The 19,724-nt window shown below is 40.1% G+C and overlaps 1 protein-coding gene across 1 annotated transcript in view; it reads left to right on the forward strand.

Moving 5' to 3' along the window:
• Positions 1-19,724, forward strand: part of LOC105475697 (serine/threonine kinase 31) — a 297,831-nt gene that overhangs the window by 227,833 nt on the left and 50,274 nt on the right. Inside the window, exon 27 of the mRNA XM_011731172.3 lies at positions 1,264-1,365. The gene's annotated coding sequence lies outside the window, so the exon portion shown is untranslated. The remainder of the gene's footprint in view (positions 1-1,263; positions 1,366-19,724) is intronic.

Raw genomic sequence — 19,724 nt, forward strand, 5'->3', positions numbered from 1 at the left:
CATGGAGGGGACTAGAGTGTTGCTATAGTGACAGAGATGGAATTTCCTTGCAGTTCCTGGTGGGTGAATGTTCAGAGCAGTTTTTTATTTGATTTAGAAAGCTGTAGAAATGTGACATTTTAAAACTCAAGTGTTGTGGAGTTATATCCGTGCCCACTGTGCCAGCACGGTCATCTGGGCAGAGCTGTGTGGGTTTCTAGTTAAAAGCCACAAAGTTCAGCAGTCACCTCAGGTGTGTGACTGATTACTGTGCCCTGCCAGGTTTCTGAGGCTCAGCACACATCACAGAGTTGAAATACTGCCAAAGTCACTCATTTGTTTTGACAGTGATGAAGGTAGTGGAAGGCGCTGGGCCTCTTTGCTTCCCTCAAAATATAAGCTGCCCAACCCTACTCTTGGCTTCTGTATAACCATGGGGGATGAGAGGATCACGGATGAGAGAATGTAATACAAACCGATAAAAATCATAACTGCTGGGTACGGTGGCTCACGTCTGTAATCCCAACACTTTGGAAGGCCGAGGGCAGACAGATCACTTGAGGTCAGGAGTTCGAAACTAGCCTGGCCAACATGGTGAAACTCCCATCTCTGCTAAAAATACAAAAAAATTAGCCGGGTGTGGTGGCGGGCACCTGTAATCCCAGCTACTCAGGAGGCCGAGGCAGGAGAATCGCTTGAATCCAGGAGGCAGTGGTTGCAGTGAGCTGAGATTATACCACTGCATTCCAGCCTCTCAACAGAGTGAGACTCCATCTCATAATAATAATAATAATAATAACTGGCATTTGCACAGCCCTTTAGAGTCTTCATACACTGTTTCAGTTGGTCCTCACACTATGAAGTGAGAGGGGAAGGTTTATTATTATCATCCAACTTTTACTGGTGAGGAAGCTGAAGCTCAGGGAGGTTGAGATGTGTTCCAGATCATACAGCAGTGAAGTTCTACCTTGCGGCAGAACAAGGGCTGACGCCTGCTAAACTCAGTGCAACTCATCTCTGTTCCCTGGGGTAGCTTTTCTTCTTAACGCCGCTTTATATTTTAGTGAACTGAGGCACAGAAAGGTTCATTAATTTGCCCAAGTTCACACCACTCAGATTCTAACCAGACCTCTGACTTCAGAGTCCATGCTCTTTTTTTAAAACTTATTTTTAATTTTTTAACATCATTTAAAAATATTTGTTTTTAATGTTAATTGACAAATAATAATTTTGTACATTTATGGGGCATAATATGATTTTTAAAAACTTTCAATTTTATTTTAGGTATGGGGGTACCTGTGCAGATTTGTTACATGGGAATGTCGGTGATGCTGAGGTGTGGAGTATGGAGTGAGTCACCCAGGTAGTGAGCGTACTACCTGATAGGTAATTTTTAAACCTACCCCCCTCCCTCCACCTTTCAGAAGTCCAAGTGTCTATTGTTCCAATATTTATGTCCATGTGTGTTCAATGTTTAGCTTCAATTTATAAGTGAGACCATGCAGTGTTTGGTTCTTTCCTCCATTAATTTGCTTAGGATTGTGGCCTCTAGCTCCATCCATGTTGCTTCAAAAGACATGATTTCATTCTTTTTTATGGATGTTTAGTAGTATTTTCTGGTGTATATGAACCATGTTTTCTTTATCCAGTGTACCATTGATGGGCATCTGGGTTGATTCCGTGTCTTTGCTATTGTGAACAGTACAACAGTGAGCATAAGAGTGCATGTGTCTTTTTGGTGGAATGATTTATTTTCTTTTGGGTGTATGTTCATTAATGGGATTGCTGAGTTGAATGGTGGCGCTATTTTAAGTTCTTTGAGACATCTCCACACTGCTTTCCACAGTGGCTGGACTAACCTCATTTATTTTGAGTCCATGCTCTTAATGAATGTTTGGGCTTCAGAATGAAGCAATCCTACTGAACAAGGCATTATGACATGTGCTGTGTATTTTTTTTTTTTTTTTTGCATGTGTATCTGTATAGGCAGATAAATGGAGAATGCTATATCTACAAATCCCAAATCTTATTTGAGAGAATCCTGAAGAATCTGGGAAACACAACCTGGGGCTGTGTGCTCCATTCTACAGGGGATCAGCGTGCAGTCAGATTTGGTTGCAAATGACTTACGAGCCCCAAAAAGCAAAATTGGAGTGGTGGAGAAGAACTGATGGGAAATACATGAGTGTAAAAGTCATGCCATAGGTACAAAGCTTTTAACAAAATACTATTTTTACATTTCACTCCCCTCTCCAAAGCAAGACATACTCACTGTGTAAAATATAGAAAACATAGGTATGTAAAAGCAGAGAAACAAAATTCACCTGAAATCCTACCACCCAGAGAAAATCACTGTTAATTTGGTATATATCTTTCCTTACCTGTCTTCCACGCATATATAAAGCTCCGGGTGCTGTTAAGGTTCTTGATACATGTTGCCAAGTCTCTTTCCCTAAAGACTGTAGAGTTTGCATTTCAATCTTCAGTAAACGAGAGAACCCTTAGCACTTTATTCTCACCAGTACCAAAGGGTAGTATCATACAATGTTGTCAGTTTGGTAAGAAAACATAACATATCTTCTTTAATCAATATATATTTTTTTGCCACACCTGTTAACATTTTTAGAAGGAAGAAAAATAAAAGCTCTCGGATATGAACTTTTTCTTCTTGACCAGCTTAGCTCCCTGTTCCACTCCTTATTTTCCCCTTCCACCTGGGAGCCCCTTGACTGAGGACATTCTCTTACAGTTTATGGAGGCCAATCTTAAACTTAATGAAGGAATCTGAAAGGCTCCTTGTGTTTCTCATCCATGGCTGCACATTAGAACCACTGGGGAGCTTTAAGACATCCTCCAGGCTCTGGCTGCATCCTGGACCAATTAAGTTACAATCTTTGGTGGAGGAGATTTTCTCAGTATTTCTCAGTATTTTCTAAAGTTCTCCAGCTGATCCGAGGAAAGCTCTGAATCAGCACAGGGTGATTCAAGTCAGCCTGGACTTTCTGTTAAGACTCCTTTTTGTGGAATATGAACTTTTCTGGCTTCCACTGGAAACAAGGTCTCTACATTGACCTCTCCCCACACCCCATAGAACTGAGCATGGATCCCTGAACTGTTTCTCAGATGCTACAGGATTCTCTCAGACTAGCAGATTTGAGGACGCAGGAATGCACTTTTAAAAAATAGCCTGTATATCTGCAGGCAGAGAAATGTAGAGAACCCATTTATCTGCCTGCAGATACACAGGCTATTAAGAAAAGCACATTTACTTCATGTATAGAGTTTCAGCTATTTCTTATCTGTGTGAACTTATGCAATTACACCCCAACTTAGGAATAATAATACATCATAGCGTTGTTGAAATGATTAAGTAAGGTGATATATGTCAAGTGCTTTTCACAGCACCTGGTGTAATCACCCACCTACTCCAAGCTGTGGTTGCTTGAGGCCTCCCACTCCTCCAGGAGCCGCCTGCCTTTCTCTGGGGTGCTGTGGGGGCTCCCAGGCCAGTGTGGAGGTGTCTGCCTGCATCCGTTTTCACTATGGTATCTGTCTGCTACACTCACGTTCATAAACACTTGTGAAGCTCAGCCTGGGCATCTCTCCCCTGGATAATGCTGCTGCACCCTGATTATGTTTTTCCTTTGGGTTTCTTGCTGTGGATAACAAGCAGAGGTAACGACCCACTTTTCATCAGCATATTCTTTCTTTCCAGAACACAGTGTGATTACTGAGTGTCAGTTTCTTTTTCCAGTTACCATTCAGTCATGCCTCCCTTGGGTCACCTTGAGTGGATGTTGTGTTGGGTGTTTGAACAGTCTCTAAGCATGTATCAATAGTTTGTTGATCTAATCACTTAAATATCCCTGTTCTCCCCAGTCATGGTGTTCAAGCTAGAGATTAAGAATGCAGCTTTGGTGCCACTGCCGGGACTTGAATTCTGGCTTCACTGCCCCAGAAAAGTGAACTCTCTTTTTTGAGCCCTCAGTTACTTCATACAAAATAATCAGAATAGTACTTCTTCCACTGGCATTTTATGGCAGAGCTCAAATGAGATAAATCTTACCATTTACTTAAGTTATCACAACTGGGAAATGTTTAGGAAAAGCAAAGTAAAGATTTTACATATATCAAATAAATAAGGTAGCTGATCTTACTAACATGGTAAAGTCTAAGAAATTTTTAAAAATTATATATATGTCTAGTTAAACTGACCAGGTATGTAATGGACAGTGCAGCTTTGGCTGGAGTAGGAAGATGGATTATTGAGAAGATCAAGGGACAGATAGTTTTAGAAACTCAGGAGAAATCAATTAAGAAAAGCCATCCAAATCTGAGAAGGATTTGTCAGGCATCCTCTCAAAGCAAGATAAGAGTAAATCAGATCAAGTGCATGGTGAGATATGGCTGTATGACAGTTTGCAGAGATATTTTTCTTTTCCCTTCCAGACCCCATATGAGGAATGATAAAACTGTAAAGTAGTAGGAAGTCAAGGTATTACTCTGTATTAGACCATTCTCACATTGCCATAAAGAAATACCTGAGACTGGGTAATTTATAAAGGAAAGAGGTTTAATTGGTTCATGATTCTGCAGGCAGTGCAGGAAGCATGATGCTGGCATCTGCTCAGCTTCTGGGGAGGCCTCAGGAAACTTACAATCATGGCAGGAGATGAAGGGGGCACAGGCACCACATGGCCAGAGCAGAAGCAGAAGAGAGAACGGTGGGGTGGGGAAGATGCCACACACGTTTGAATAAGCCGATCTTGTGAGAATTCACTCCCTATCGTGAGAACAACACCAAGGGGTTGGTGCTAAACCATTCACGAGAAATCCACCCTCATGACCCAATCATCTCCCACCAGGCCCCACCTCCAGTACTGGAGATTACATTTCAACATGAGATTTGAGCGGGTATGCACATCCAAACTATATCATATCCCATGGCATCAAACAAGCAAACAAAAGGAACATGAATCAAAAAGAAATTTTAAACCAGTAAAAATGTTTTTCAAAGAATTTAGGTGCCCCCTCCAAAATTAAGTGTTCTCAGAAAAACTGCTTTCTAAGAAGGCTAAAGAAGGAAGCACTTTTCCTCCTAGAAAATAATACAAAGAAGTTCCCACTTCAAGGAAATCTTGTACACAGAAAAGCCATCTTTCAAAGCCTGCAAAATGGGGCAAATATACTTCTATGTATGTGTGAATAGGTAAAGCACAAAATGACTTTGCAAGGTGATCTACAAGGAGCCTTGAAATAGGACCTCTTCGATGTATTCAAGGATTCCTTGGCCCCTCATCTATGGAGTAGACAATAATGTGGAGTCCAGAAACTGAAAATACAGTTTAGAAGTGATGACAAATTGAATATTGACCAAAATAATGTTATATGTAAAGCTAGAATGGGAGTCCAAGGAAAAATGAAGAGAGGAATTATAGAACAAAGTGAGGCCAGCTTATATTTTAAGGTAATTTAATATGAAATACTCTAAGGTAGAAGTTGTTAAATTGGAGTTGTTTATGAAATTGTTTAAATTGAAAAGTACTGACAGGTAGAGTAAGTAGCCTAAAGGAGAGATCTACATGGGGTCATTAATGGCAGTGCTTTGATCTGAATGTTGTGTCCCCTCAGAATTAATGTGTTGAGATGCTAACCCCCTAAGGGGATGATATTAGAAGACAGGGACATTTGGGAGGTGATTCAGTTATGAGGGCAAAGCCCTTGTGAATGGGATTAGTGCCCTTATACAAGAGGACCAAGGGAGCTTGTTAGCATCTCTGCCGTGTGAAGACAGAGCAAGAAAGCACCATCTATGAACCAGAAAGCTGGTCCTCACCAGATACTGAATCTTCTAGGGCCTTGATCTTGAACTTCTCAGACTCCAGAACTGTGAGAAATTTCTGTGGTTTATAAGCTCCCAGTTTATGATATTTTATTATAGCATCCTGAACAGACTAAGCCAGGCAGGACTCTAGCCCAGCTGTGAACCTGGTGAATTCTCGGTCTTGTGGCTTGCGGCACCAATGAACATTACTCTGGAAAGCCAGGGAAATTTTTTGCAAATCTGACGAGGCAATACATTGGGAAATTGAACATGGTAATGACTCTGGTGAACTGATATATGGCTCTTCTTTTACCTACCCTCTGTCAACCTCTCCTCATCTCCAGTTGGACACTGGGGCAAAGGTTACTTACATTTGTCTGGAAAATATTTTCTGGTTGGTAAATACAGGTACATTTGAGTCAGATGGCACCTCATATCACTCATGGCATCGCCTTACAAGAAAATAAAGTTTTGTAAGAAACTTTTAGTGTTGCAGACGTGACTTAGGGTCCAAGGTAAGGGATGCCTCTGGAGGCAGGATCTGGATGGGCTTGTGTGCGGCAGGTCCCTGAGAGATTCCTCCCTCGGGCCCCGGTCACCTCGCGTGTGTGCTACAATCAGTCCTCGGCAATGCTGGGTGGCAGCTGCTCACATCTCAAGCTGTTCTTGAGTCCGAGGGATGACAACAGACTATTCTGAAGGTACTTTGTCTCAGAGTTCTCTGAAATGATTAGCTATGTCTTACTTTTACCCACTACTGAAGTGAAGATTGTGGGACACCTTCTCAGGCCCCCACTAGCCCAAATGGAGCATTGTCTCTGTCTGTGGAATAGCTGTCACTTTTGTGATTGAATTTGGATTTTTCAAGGTCTGGCAAACACCCAAGAACACTTTCCAAGGCTGGTGGAGGTTCCCTCCTGTCTTTACGAACAGCTGTGTCTCAAGAGGTCACTGAGGGAGCACCATCTCTTCTCACAGCCAGCTCTCTCTTGAAGCTTCTTCTTAGTGTAGATGAGAAAGCTGGCTGCTGTCTGCAAAGTACACAGTGGCCTGATGGAGAGCACTCACTCTGCCTTCCTCAACAACAAAAACATCTGTATCTTCAGATTTGTATTTCAATATTATATTCAATTACATCAATATAGGGGCCCCTGGATTAGTTTGCTAGAGCTGCCACAATAAAGTATCTCAAACCAGGGGCTTACACAACAGAAATGTATTTTCTCACAGTTCTGGAGGCTGAAAGCCCAAGATCAAGGGGTCAGCAAGTTGAGTTTCTCCTGAGGCCTGTCTCCTTGGCTCGTGGACGGCCAGCTTGCTGCTGGGTCCTCACGTGGTCTTTTCTCCTGTGCGCACATCCTTGGTGTCTCTTCTGTGTGTCTGAATTTCCTCCTCTTACAAGGACACTGATCAGATTCGATGAGGGCTCACTCTAATGGCCTCATTTAAATGGAATCTCTTTGAAGTTCCCATCTCCAAATACAGCCACATTCTGAGGTACTGGTGGCTAGAGCTTCCACACGTGAATTGTAGGGGCACACAGTTCAGCCCATCCCAGTCATCTGGTTTTGCTTTCACTCAGTGTGAGCAATCAGACCCATGTTTTGGAGCAGAAAAGAAACCAGGCCCATTCTCAGCCAGTCTGAGGAGGAAAGAGGTCCTTGAAGAGGCCTGGGGTTTGACTGCTGGAACCTAGTGGGGCAAGTGGCATGGATCAGCTGAAGTTGCTCAGTGTTGGGAAAATCCGTTTATCCCTATCTTTTAAAGGGGAGACCGCAATATAAACCAGATGCCAGTTTGTGTGTGTCTTGAAATGGTTTAACGCCCTGCTTTGTAGTCTGACTAGGTCTCAGGTGTAGCTGCACAGCCTCGCATTGCCTGGGGCGCCGTCTAATATTGAGCATCCGCCTCTGGCAATTTATTCTTTGTTGGCAGTTGAGCTGTCTGTCAGCAACTCTCAAAGCCCAGAAAAGTACATATATCTTAATTACAGTGGAGAATGAACGGAGGGGCATGGACACTGGGGCAGTGGATCCCAAAGGACACATCTCTGGGGGAAAATGTCTGTGTCTGTTTTGCTGACCTTGAATACTACTTCTTTGAAAAAGAAAACAGAATAATGGCACATTTTTCTTTTTTGATTTATTGTCTGGCCCTCATCAGTCCCTGCCTCTCATAGCATTTTGTTTGACAACTGAAAGCCAGGGGGTTGCATTAAAATTCTCGCACTTTCTATATAATCAGTGGCTCTGGTGTGATTTCAGTAAAAGGGGCATGGTGATTGTCCTGGATGTTAGTGTGGCGTCATTAACATTACTTCCAGGGTCTAAGTCTATCGAGTGGCAGGGAAGAGTGATACTTAATTGGATTTTTGCAATCTTAAAGGCGACAATTGCTCTTTTCTTTAGAAGCCATACATTGAGTTCAGAGTTGAACCAACTCAATTCCAGCATTGCATCTACCTATTAACTTCACAGGCAGTTAAACAGAGGAGCATAAAACCGCATGACTAACTGTGCTCATAGCCGCTGAAAACCAGATAAGGCAATCTTGAAATCCTTTATTCCAGCACACTGTGAATACTACATAAATTTTCCGTGATAAATAATAATGCAAAATTTCCCTTTGTCCACAGTCCTTTCACTGCTCCCCCACTCCATGTGAAAAAGCTCAAATTTATTAATTGGAATGAAATTAGAGAAGGTGATTTTGGAAGGCCTTCATAGAAGGAATTGCTAAAAAGAACTTGAGAGGACAGGCCCCAGGAGAGACACAGAAGAGAGAGTAAGCAGTCATCCTGACCATTCATGGTAGCAGTGGGCCAAGACTGTTTGCAGACCAGTGGTTCTGAACCCTGGCTAACCATGAGAACCACTGGGAGGCTTTAACTGACACTAATGCCTGGGCCCCACCCCAGACCAACCAAATCAGAACCTCTTGGTAACTGGATATTTGCATATGTTAAAAGCTCCCAGGTGATTCTCATGTGCAGCCTGGGTTTGTGAACCTTTGCTATAGGGAGATGACAGTGGTCATGCCCAAGGGTTTAGGACATCTGCTAAGGGTACAGGTCTTAGAACTATGATTGTTGGGGATCTTGCCAAGGTGTGCATTCAAGAACCCTTAGAACCCGATTGTACGGGCTCTCACCCAACTGTGTTGGGACTCTGTGCACTGAGGTGCAGCCTACATCTTACCCCCTTACCTCCTTGATTCCTCAAGCTGCACATTTGATTTTCTTTTTTACTGAATCAGTATTAGCAAAAAAGAATTACAAATTGGTGGCCAATGAGCTATGAATTTGTGTCATTGATGGGGCTGTATGAAGGTTGACACTTATTCCTGACCCCTAGTTTTCTCATCTATAAAATGTAAATAATAATAATAATAATCTAAATGCACTTCTTGAAGCAGGTTGTGATTAACCTTCCCATTGGCATTTTCCTCACTGGTTACTGTGAGCATAAACAAAGACATGGACTACATTCATTTGGAAGCTGGCATTATTTTAGGAGATCCTATAGGGTTCTAAGTATGAGCTTTATGTGGAAGATCCCATCTGCTGCTTCTGGGGATCCTGCGGTCACAGGGGATTGTCCAGGATGTGTAATGAGGCCATTAAAAGCTAAAAGTCCAACCCAGCCGTCAGAGACCTGAGAAACAGGGTTGGGAAGGGACTAAAATGATGGCTTTGGAAATAGAATAAGAGAGTATTTAGGGGATTTGTGAGGGTGCCCTATTAAAGACACCAGCATATTACCTCCTTGGAATAATATACCTCACAAATGGTGAATATAAACCACACCTGGGAGATGTGAGGAGCACAGTTTTCTAAATATGAACTTGGTTATGTTGTAAGACTGAGAGAATATGGCACACAGGGTAACTTGGTTTTGATGGAGAAACAGGAAAAAAAAAAAGGAAATAAGGGAGTGCCTTGCTTTAAAAATGGTGCTGGGTGAATGAAGAGCTATATTTGGGTTCCCATATTACTGAGTTACTCTTTTCCATAAATTTGAGCTCAAGAAAGAGCAATTAAAAAGACACAATAGGATGTTCACAAAACACCATGAATAACCAGGAAAAAATGTTGGCAGCTTGTGTTACATCGTCTTTCCTCACTGAAAACAGATTGGTTTGGTGTGATTCAAAATAGCCTTTATGCTATGTGAAGACGTAGGGGCCACTTGAAATGCTTTTTTTTTTCTTTCTTTTCCTCTCTTCCTTCTTCACTTCTCTATACCTACCTACCTACCTACCTACCTACCTATGGTACCATAGTGGCTAAAAAAACAAAACAAAACAGGAAATGAGCAAACAAAAATGAAAAAGCAGACATGTAGTAGTGTGTATTAAGCATTTTACTAGTGACAGCTGAGCAAAGACCCTTTCTCAAACAGACTTCTGAGATGGACAGGGGCACACAGGAAAGGTGTGGCCTCAGGGGTCTTCCATTAACAACTGACTTCTTGCTTGTCATCCAGATTTCTTTCTTTCTTTTAAATGAATTAGGTGTTCAGAAATAGAGTCCCAGGGTTGGGCAATTTTCTCCTTGAAGAGTGGCAGCAAAGGAAAGCTGGAAATGCATTAATCATAAATGAGTAAATTAATTACGCATTCCTTTCCCTGTGGGGTCAACCCTGGCACCAGTAGGCCATCAGTTATTTAACGAATTAGATACCAAATATGCCCTTTATAGAGCCAATTATGTGGAAATAAATTCCTCTTTCAGATGACAGTCTGCTTTTCTCTCAGAACATGTGGAGAAGGCTGTCTTTGTGTCTTGGAATAGTCTGCATGCCGTTTTCCATGATAATTAAAGCCCTTAAAGCATTCATGGGAAAGCAAAGGTTTCTTCTGGCTCAGGTTCCTTGGAAAAACAATGCTGCATGCCTAAGAAATGTGGGGGGCTGTTTTGCTGAGTGATGTGTTGACAGTTGAGTAGGTTTCAGAGGTGTGACAGAAACTCCCAGCAGTACCCGGGGAGGCCTTGGTGGCAGGCAAGTGATGTGTGTCACTACCTGAGCCCTTTACTCACCCCAAGAGAATAGCTGGGTGGAAAGCCTAACAAGCGGGTTTCAGAACTCACACAGCCCTGTTGTAAATACCCACGGCTTGAAATGGCCTCTGCTGTGCAGGATAACAGGCAGTTACGTGAGCTGGGGGCAGCCAGGGCTTGAGGAGCTCAGGGAAGTCCCCGCCCTCCCTGGAAGCCCAGGCTGTTCTTTCTTCATCCCCAGCCCCTTCCTTTCTGGTCCTCAGTGTCCCCCATCCTCAACATCCCCAGCCCCTAGACCTGACCACCGTGTGGGTAAGGGAGTGGGGCAGGAGCTCATTGGAGTGTGGTTTTTACTAGTGTGAAAGGAAAATAAAAATTGGGACCCCAATTCACTCCACCAAAAGAAAAAATGAAGCTGAAAGCTGAGTCATGCAAGAAGCTGCATTTCCTTTTGTTCCTGCGCAGATAGCTACAAGTAAAAAGTTAAAATTTATCTCCACAGGTAGCCACTCTATGTCCGCCTTCTCTTACATAAAGTGCGGATTTGCTGAGTGTGAGATAATATATAATTAACTAACCCCTACCTACTCCTTTTCTCTTACAACATGTGGATTCGGTAATGTGACCATATCTTTCATTTCCTCTCCAGCCTGCTTTTCCCCTTTAACTATTGAAGCCCTCAAAATCTTCTTTGGGAAAAGACACAGACCTGTCTCTGGGGTGGATCCTTAACTTTGACAAAACAAATGTCTAAACTGATTGAGACCTGTCTATCTGACCTAGACACAGATGCTCATATGCCTTTTGTTTACACTAATAAAGAACTGGAAACATCCAACATCCCTCCAAAGGGGAGTGACTAAAGGACCACGGAGAGCCTTCTCAGCCAGAACATCACACAGTAGCTGTAAAGAATTGGATAGAGTTCTGGCTCCTGATACAGAGAATCCTCTAGACATACTGTTAAAGGGAAAAGAAAGCCATAGAATCAGAAACAAAGCTATAGAATCAGAAAAGAAAGCTGTAGAATCAGAAAGAAAGCTATAGAATCATACCATATGGCATGATGTATTTACATAAGACAGCCACAAACAAAACTGTACATTTCCATATATATGCAGATATATTAGGTTGTAACACACCAAATGGCCTTTTTAAAGGTCAAAATTGGTCAGTCATTGGCAGTTTCATGTAGTTCAACTCAGGGGTTCTCAGCTATGGCACTGTGGCATTTGGGCTGGATAACTCTGTTGTGGAGGCAGTCCTGTGTGAGTACTAACTGCTAGTGTCACAACTTGGGTTGTGACAGCCAAGAATGTCTCCAGATTTTGCCAAATGTCCCCCTGAGGGGCAAAATTCTCCACCCACCTTTGAGAACTTCTTTAACTTGATATATGTAAATGCAAAAAGATGTGAAGAAATGTACACCATGCTAATTTGTTATCAGTCACTTTTGGGGAGGTGCCCAGAAATGGGGCACTGCGGCTTTAGCATATCTGTGTTGTTTGAATTATTTTACAGTGAGACTGCATTCATGTGTTATCTATGTAATGAAAAAAATAAAAAAAAAAAAGAAACTGTGATTGTGCTTAAACTACTAAAAGAGTGTAGGGGAGGGGCAAGGGGCCCTTGGACCTCATAAAAGTAACAGGAGATAGCTGTCCAGCCCCTGCTTCCTCACATTGCTTACGGTCCTGTGCTTTGCAACTGGAGTTTTGATAAGGCCATCGATGAACTTTACATGAATGCCTTCTTCTCTTTGGGTTGAGGGAGGGGTGTTTGGGACCTGTGCTGCATCAGCGAGCTAGACAGGCTGAAGGGAAGAGTTTCCAAGGCCCTAGAGGCAGAAGAAGGGAGTGAGAAAAGCACCAAATACATAAGTGTATCCAAGGCCCAACAAGCCAGAGGGTAGACAGGAGGATAACCCAAACCAACTGGGTCAGGGGTGGGTATCAAAATTGAGGTAGGAAGGAAATATGGGGCCAGAAAGGGGAAAATAAGCAGAACCAAATTAGAAGGAGGCTCTCTCTCTCTCTCTCTCTCTCTCTCTCTGTGTGTGTGTGTGTGTGTGTGTGGTGGGGGTGGTGGTGCATGATTGGTTACTTAGAACACATGTTTGCTATCTGGGGCAATGGATCTCAAATGTGGCTGCACATCTGAATTACCTGGGAGAAAATGAAGAGAAATAGATTTCCAGGCCACACTTCAGACTGACTGAGTCAAAATCAGTAAGTAAAGGGCTGAGAAGCCTGTAATTTCCTTTCCTTCTTCTTCTTCTTCTTCTTTTTTTCTTTTAGAGATAGGGTCTTACTCTGTCACCCAGGCTGGAATGCAGTGGTGCAATCATAGCTCACTGTAACCTTGAGCTCCTGGGCTTGCAACCCTCTGCCTCAGCCTCATGAGTAGCTAGGACAACAAGTGTGTACTGCCACGCCTGACTAATTAAAAAAATTTTTTTTTGTGGAGACAAGGCCTTGTTATGTTGCCCAGGCTGGTCTTGAACTCCTGGCCTCGTGCAATCCACTTGGCTCGGGCTCCCAAAGTGCTAGGATTCCAGGTATGAGCCATTGCATCCTTGGCCTGGAATTTCTAATAGAGACTGCACTTTGGGAAATACTGCTTTGGGGCTGGTTTGTGGATATTTAGTATGGTTCATACTAAAATTTCCACTATTGTCCCCAAATGAAATCTATAAAGGAGCCTACAGTTCCCCTACCCCTTTTTGAACAGGGTTGCATGTTAATTTTACATATGGCATTTGGTTGTTATGTCTCAATAGGTTTTCAAAACCTTAATTCTTTGAAGAGCCCATTCTGGTTGTCTTACAGATTCTAGATTTGCCTATTTCCTCATGGAACATTTAACCTCTCGTCCCTGCTATTTCCTGCAAACTGAAAGTTAACTCTAGAACTTGACTGATAGCTTCAGATTAAAAATTTTTGGTAAGAATATTTAATAGATGATGTATATTCTTTATTGTATCACATCAGTTTTTCTAAGTTTTTTTTTTTTTTTTTAAGTTTTGAGGGAAAGGGAAAGTGGGGATGTATGCAGTGCCTGAGCCAAAGAAATATTTTGTGGTATTGGGCTAATTTTAGTAGAAAATTACCAAGTGGAAGGCCAGTGTCTCTTGTTACATTCTTTCAGGTTTAGAAAGCACGATAGTGGTTGATGAAGCACCACTAGATTGAGCATTTCATTATTTTTGTGTCTGTTTATCCCTAGGCTAATTGCGGAAAATGTAACTGGAGCCAGGCCACAGAAGGATGGAGACATTTCAAAGTGGGCTGGAAATCAACAGAACATAAAAGTGAATAGGGAAGCTCTCCTTGAGCCCTCTAGTCAGGGAGTAGGAAGAAAGGACCAGAAGAAATTAGGAAAAGTAATTTTCCTTAGCTGTTAAAGAAGACTGCTTGTGGAGATTTGATAATTAAGCAAACCCTCTTCTATTATGGGTTTTGATCCACTTGAAAGACATAGTTGTTACAAGAAGATAAAAGTGAAGTGTCAGCTGTATTACCTAGTTTGGGGTTCTCTAAGAAAGCTGGATTAGAGAAGGTGGTTTGTACTGGAGGCGGGAATGGGACTCTACACAATAACCACTGCCCTGAACTGAAATGACTTAACTTCTGTGATTGCTAATTTTATTTGTCAGCTTTACTGGGCCATGGGATGCCCAGCTATTTGGTCAAGCATTATTTTAGGAATGTCTGTGAGGGTGTTTTTGAATGGAATTTGATTTGGTAGACTGAGTGAAACAGATTTCTAATGTGAGTGCCCTCACAATCAGTTGAAAGCTGAAATGGAACAAAAAGGCTGACATTCCCATGAGTTAGAGGAGATTCCTGCTATCTGACTCTTTTGAGCCAGGGCAGTGGACTTTTCCTGCCTTCAGACTCAACCTGGAACATCGGCTCTTCTTGAGTCTCAAGTCTACTGGCTTTCAGACTGAAACTGCACCCTTGGCTCTCCCAGGTCTCATCTTACCACCTGCACATCTCAGCCTTCATAGTCATATGAGCCAATTCCTTGTAATGACTCCCTCCACCCTTTCTCTTTCTTTTGGAGAACTCTAATACATAGCTCCTGTATTAGGAACCCTGTCCATTCTCTTTCTTTGAAGAACCCTTCCTAATACGGTCCCCCACCTGGGGTAGCTGAAGAGTTTTGCCCGGTCTACTTCTGCATAGTAGAAACAAACTGCAACATAAATAGTGACATTTGTTCCTCGTCCACATGTCAGATAAGTCATCCTTGACCTGTAGGGATCAGTGAGTGAGAGGCAACCACAGATAATGGTAAAAGTTCTCTCACCAGCATCTGGAAAAATTGAGCATAGTGACCAGCATAAGGGCTCAGAGGGAACCTGAAGAAAGGAACTGCATGTATCAATTGGGTGTACTGAGGATTAGAACACACATAGTATGATATCTTAAATGTTACCTGAAAAAAGAAACTGACCTGAGCTAACTTTAATAAGAAAAGCGAATTGGAGATAGATTCAGCCTAGCCTGAGAACGGTACCCCTTAAAATTAAAATATACTAATATATAAATATATAAAATATACTAATAAACACCAAAAATTATTTTCAGGTGTTTGTCCTGCATGGACCAATGAAGAACACATGTCCAACTCTAGTACAAATTAATAAGCTCTTAAACATTACAGAAACATTAGCAACATAGAAAATAGCTTTTGATTTCAATAAAGTTGATTCTATATACAAGGCAAAAGCCTTTCTTGTTGGACAGATTGAATCTATTAGAAAATTTTGGATTATTGGTGAGATTTTAAAAATTTGATTTTGTACATTGATAGATAAAATTGTACATCTTTACTATGCATAACATAATGTTTTGAAGTATGTATAGATTGTAGAATGACTACATCTAGCAAATTAACATATGCATTACCTCACATATTATTTTTATGAGGACATTTTATATCACTCTCTTAGCATTTATTAAGAATACCATATTATTAATATTATTAACTGTAGCCACCATGTTGTTCAGTAGCTCTCTTGAACTTATTCCTCCTGCCCAACGGAAATTTTGTATCCTTTGACTAACGTCTCCCCAACTCTCCCCCAACTAACCACCCTAACCCTGGTAATTATCATTCTATTCTATATTTTATGAGATCAACTTTTTTAGATTCCACACATGATAAGTGAGATTATGTGATATTTGTCTTTCTCTGTCTGGCTTATTTCACTTAACATAATATCCTTCAAGTTTATCCATGTTGTCAAAAATGACAGGATTTCCTCAGTTTTAAAAGGCTGAATAGTGTTCCATTATGTACATATGCCGTATTTTCATTATCCATTCATCCACCGATGGCCACTTAGGTTGATTCCATATCTTGGTTATTGTGAACAACGTGGCAATAAATATGAAAGTGCAGATATCTCTTTAACATACTGATTTCATTTCCTTCGGATATATACCCAGTTGTAAAATTGCTGAATCATATGATAATTCTATTTTTGAGGAACCTTCATATTGTTTTCCATAATGGTTGTACTAATTTACATTCCCACCAACAATGTGCAAGAGTTCTCTTTTCTCCACATCCTACTAAATGCTTGTTATTTTTTTCTCTTTTTGATAGTAGCCATTCTAACAGGTTTGAGGTGATATCTCATTGTGGCTTTATTTGCATTTTCCTGTTGATTAGTGAGGCTGAACATTTTTAAACATACCTCCTGGCCATTTGTATGTCTTCTTTTGAAAAATCTCTGTTTAGATTCTTTACCCATTTTTAAATAGTTATTTGTTTCCTTGCTATTAAGTTTTTTGAGTTCCTTATAAATTGTGGATATTAACTCCTTATCAGATGTATAGTTTGCAATACTTTCTTCCATTCTGTGGGTTGTCTCTTCAATTTGTTCATTCTTTCCTTTTTTGTTTGCAGAAGCTTTTAAATTTGATGTAGTCCCATTTGTTTCTTTTTGCTTTTGTTGGTTGTACTTTTGGGGTCATATTCAAAAAGCCATTGCCCAGACCAATGCCGTGGATCTTTTCCCTTATGTTTTCTTATAGTAATTTTACAATTTTGCATCTTACTTTTGAGTCTTTAATCCATTTTGAGTTGATTTTTGTATATGGTGTGAGATGAGTCTAATTTCATTCTTCCTTATATAGATATCCAGTTTTCTCAACAGTGTTTATTGAAGGGACAGTCCTTTCTTTGTTGTGTGTTCTTGGCTCCTTTATAGAAAATCAGTTGGTTGTAAACATGTGGACTTATTTCTAGGCTATTTTGTTCTATTGGCTTATGCATCTGTTTTTATGACAGTACAATGCTGTTTTGTTTACTATAGCTTTGTAGTATATTTTAAAGTCAGGTAGTGTGATGCCAGCAACTTTGTTCTTTTTATTCAAAATTGCTTTGGCTATTTGGGGTCTTCTGTGGTTTCAAGTACATTTTAGGATTGTTTTTTCTATTTCTGTGATGAATGTCATTGGTATTGTAATAGGAATTGCTTTGAATCTGTAGATCACTTTAATTAGTAAAGACATTTCAACAATATTAATTCTTTCAATTCATGATCCTGAGATATCTTTCCATTTATTTGTCTTCCTCAATTTCTTTCAACAGGATTTTATAGTTTCCAGTGTAGAGATCTTTCCATTTTGGGCTAAATTTATTCCTAAGTAATTAATTTACTTATTTTGGTAGTTATTGTAAATGGGATTGTTTTCTTGATTTCCTTTCCAGATCATTCACTGTTAGTATATAGAAACACTACTGATTTTTGTGTGTTGATTTTGTGTTCTGCAACTTTACTGAATTTGTCTATCAGGTCTAACAGTTTTTTGGTACAGTCTTTATGGTTTTCTATATATATGATACCAAATTTGTTGAGCATTTTTATCATGAAATGATGTTGATTTTGTCAAATGCTGTTTCTGGAATAATTGAAATGATCATAGCATTTTTGTCCTTTATTATGTTAATATGATGTATCATATTTATTGATTTATATATGTTGAGCCGTCTTTGCATCTTTGAAATGAATCCCAGTTGATTGTGGTGAATGATCTTTTTGGTGTACTGTGGAATTCTGTTTTTTAGTATTTTGTTGAGGATTTTTTTGCATCTATGTTCATCAGAAATATATGCCTGTAGTTTTCTTTCTTTTTTTTTTCTTTTTTTTTTTTTGTAGTGTCTTTGTCTGGTTTTCATATCAGAGTGAAGATGCCCTTGAAAAATGAGTTTGGGAGTATTACCTCCAGTTTAATTTTCTGGAAGAGTTTGAGAAAAACTGATATTAGTTCTTTAAATGTTTGGCAGAATTCAGCAGTGAAGCTTTCAGGTCCTGGTCTCTTCTTTGATGGAAAACTTTTTATTACTGACTTAATCTTACTATTAGTCTGTTCAGATTTTCTACTTCTTCATAATTCAGTCTTGGTAGGTTGTATGTATCAAGGAATTTATCTACTTCTAGGTTATCCAATTTGTTCCTGTATAATTACTCATAATAATTTCTTGGCTGGGCATGGTGGCTCATGCCTGTAATCCCAGCATTTTGGGAGGATGAGGTGGGCAGATCATGAAATCAGGAGATCAAGACCATCCTGGCCAACATGGTGAAACCCCGTCTCTACTAAAAATACAAAAATTAGCTGGTTATGGTGGTGCACGCCTGAAGTCCTAGCTATTTGGGAGGCTGAGGCAGAATAATCGCTTGAACCACTTGAACCAGGGAGTTGGAAGTTATAGTGAGCCAAGATCCCACCGCTGCACTCCAGCCTGGTGACAGAGCAAGACCCCGTCTCAAAAAAAAAAAAAAAAAAAAAAAAAAAAAATTCTTACAATCCTTTATGTTTCTATTATATCAGTTGTAATATCTCCTTTTTCTGATTTTATTCATTTTAGTCTTCTCTCTCTTTTTTCTTAGTCTAGCTACAGGTTTGTTAATTTTGTTGATCCTTTAGAGAACTGACTTTTAGTTTTTTTCCTATTGTTTTTCTCTATTATTTTCTGTTGTTATCTTCATTATTTCCTTTTCTACTAACTTTGGGATTTGTTCTTGTTTTTCTAGTTTCTTGAGGTAAAACATTAGGTAGCTAATTTGAGATGAGTCTGTCTCGTTTTTAGATGTAAGTGTTTATTGCTGCAAACTTCCTTGTTACAACTGCTTTTGATATATTCCATAAGTTTTGCTATGCTGTGTTTCCATTTTCATTTGTTGGAAGAAATTTTTAAATTTCTCTTTCAATTTCTTGATTGACTCTTTGGTTGTTCAGGAACATGTTGCTTAATTTTCATGTACTTATGGATTTTCCAAAGTTCTTCCTGTTACTCATTTCTAATTTTTTACCATTGTGGTCAGAAAATATACTTGGTATAATTTTCATCTTTTAAAATTGGTTCAGATTTGCTTTGTGGCCTAACATCACATCTCTTCTGGAGAATATTTTATTTATATTTGAGGACGTGAATTCTTCAACTGTTGGATGGAATGTTCTGCATATGGCTGTTAGGTCCATTTGATCCAGAGCGTAGTTTATGTCTAATGTTTTTGTTACTGATTTTACATCTAGATAATCTTTCCATTACTGAATGTGGGCTATTGAAGTCCCCGGCTATTATTACAGTGCAATCGATCTCTCCCTTCAGATCTATTAATATTTGCTTTATGCATTTGTGTGCTCTGATATTGGGTACATATATATTTACAGTTGTTACATCCTCTTGCTGAATTGACACTTTATATAATAACCTTCTTTGTCTCTTTTTATAGTTTGTGACTTAAAGTCTATTTTATCTGATATAAATATAGCTACTCTTGCTTCTTTTGATTTCCATTTGTACAGAATATCTTTTTCTGCCCCTTTACCTTCAGTCTATGTGTATCTTTACAGGTGAAGTGAGTCTGTTGTAGGGAGCATATAGTTGGGTCTTTTT

This window comes from Macaca nemestrina, chromosome 4, assembly GCF_043159975.1.
Source record: "Macaca nemestrina isolate mMacNem1 chromosome 4, mMacNem.hap1, whole genome shotgun sequence".
Classification (NCBI taxonomy): domain Eukaryota; kingdom Metazoa; phylum Chordata; class Mammalia; order Primates; family Cercopithecidae; genus Macaca; species Macaca nemestrina.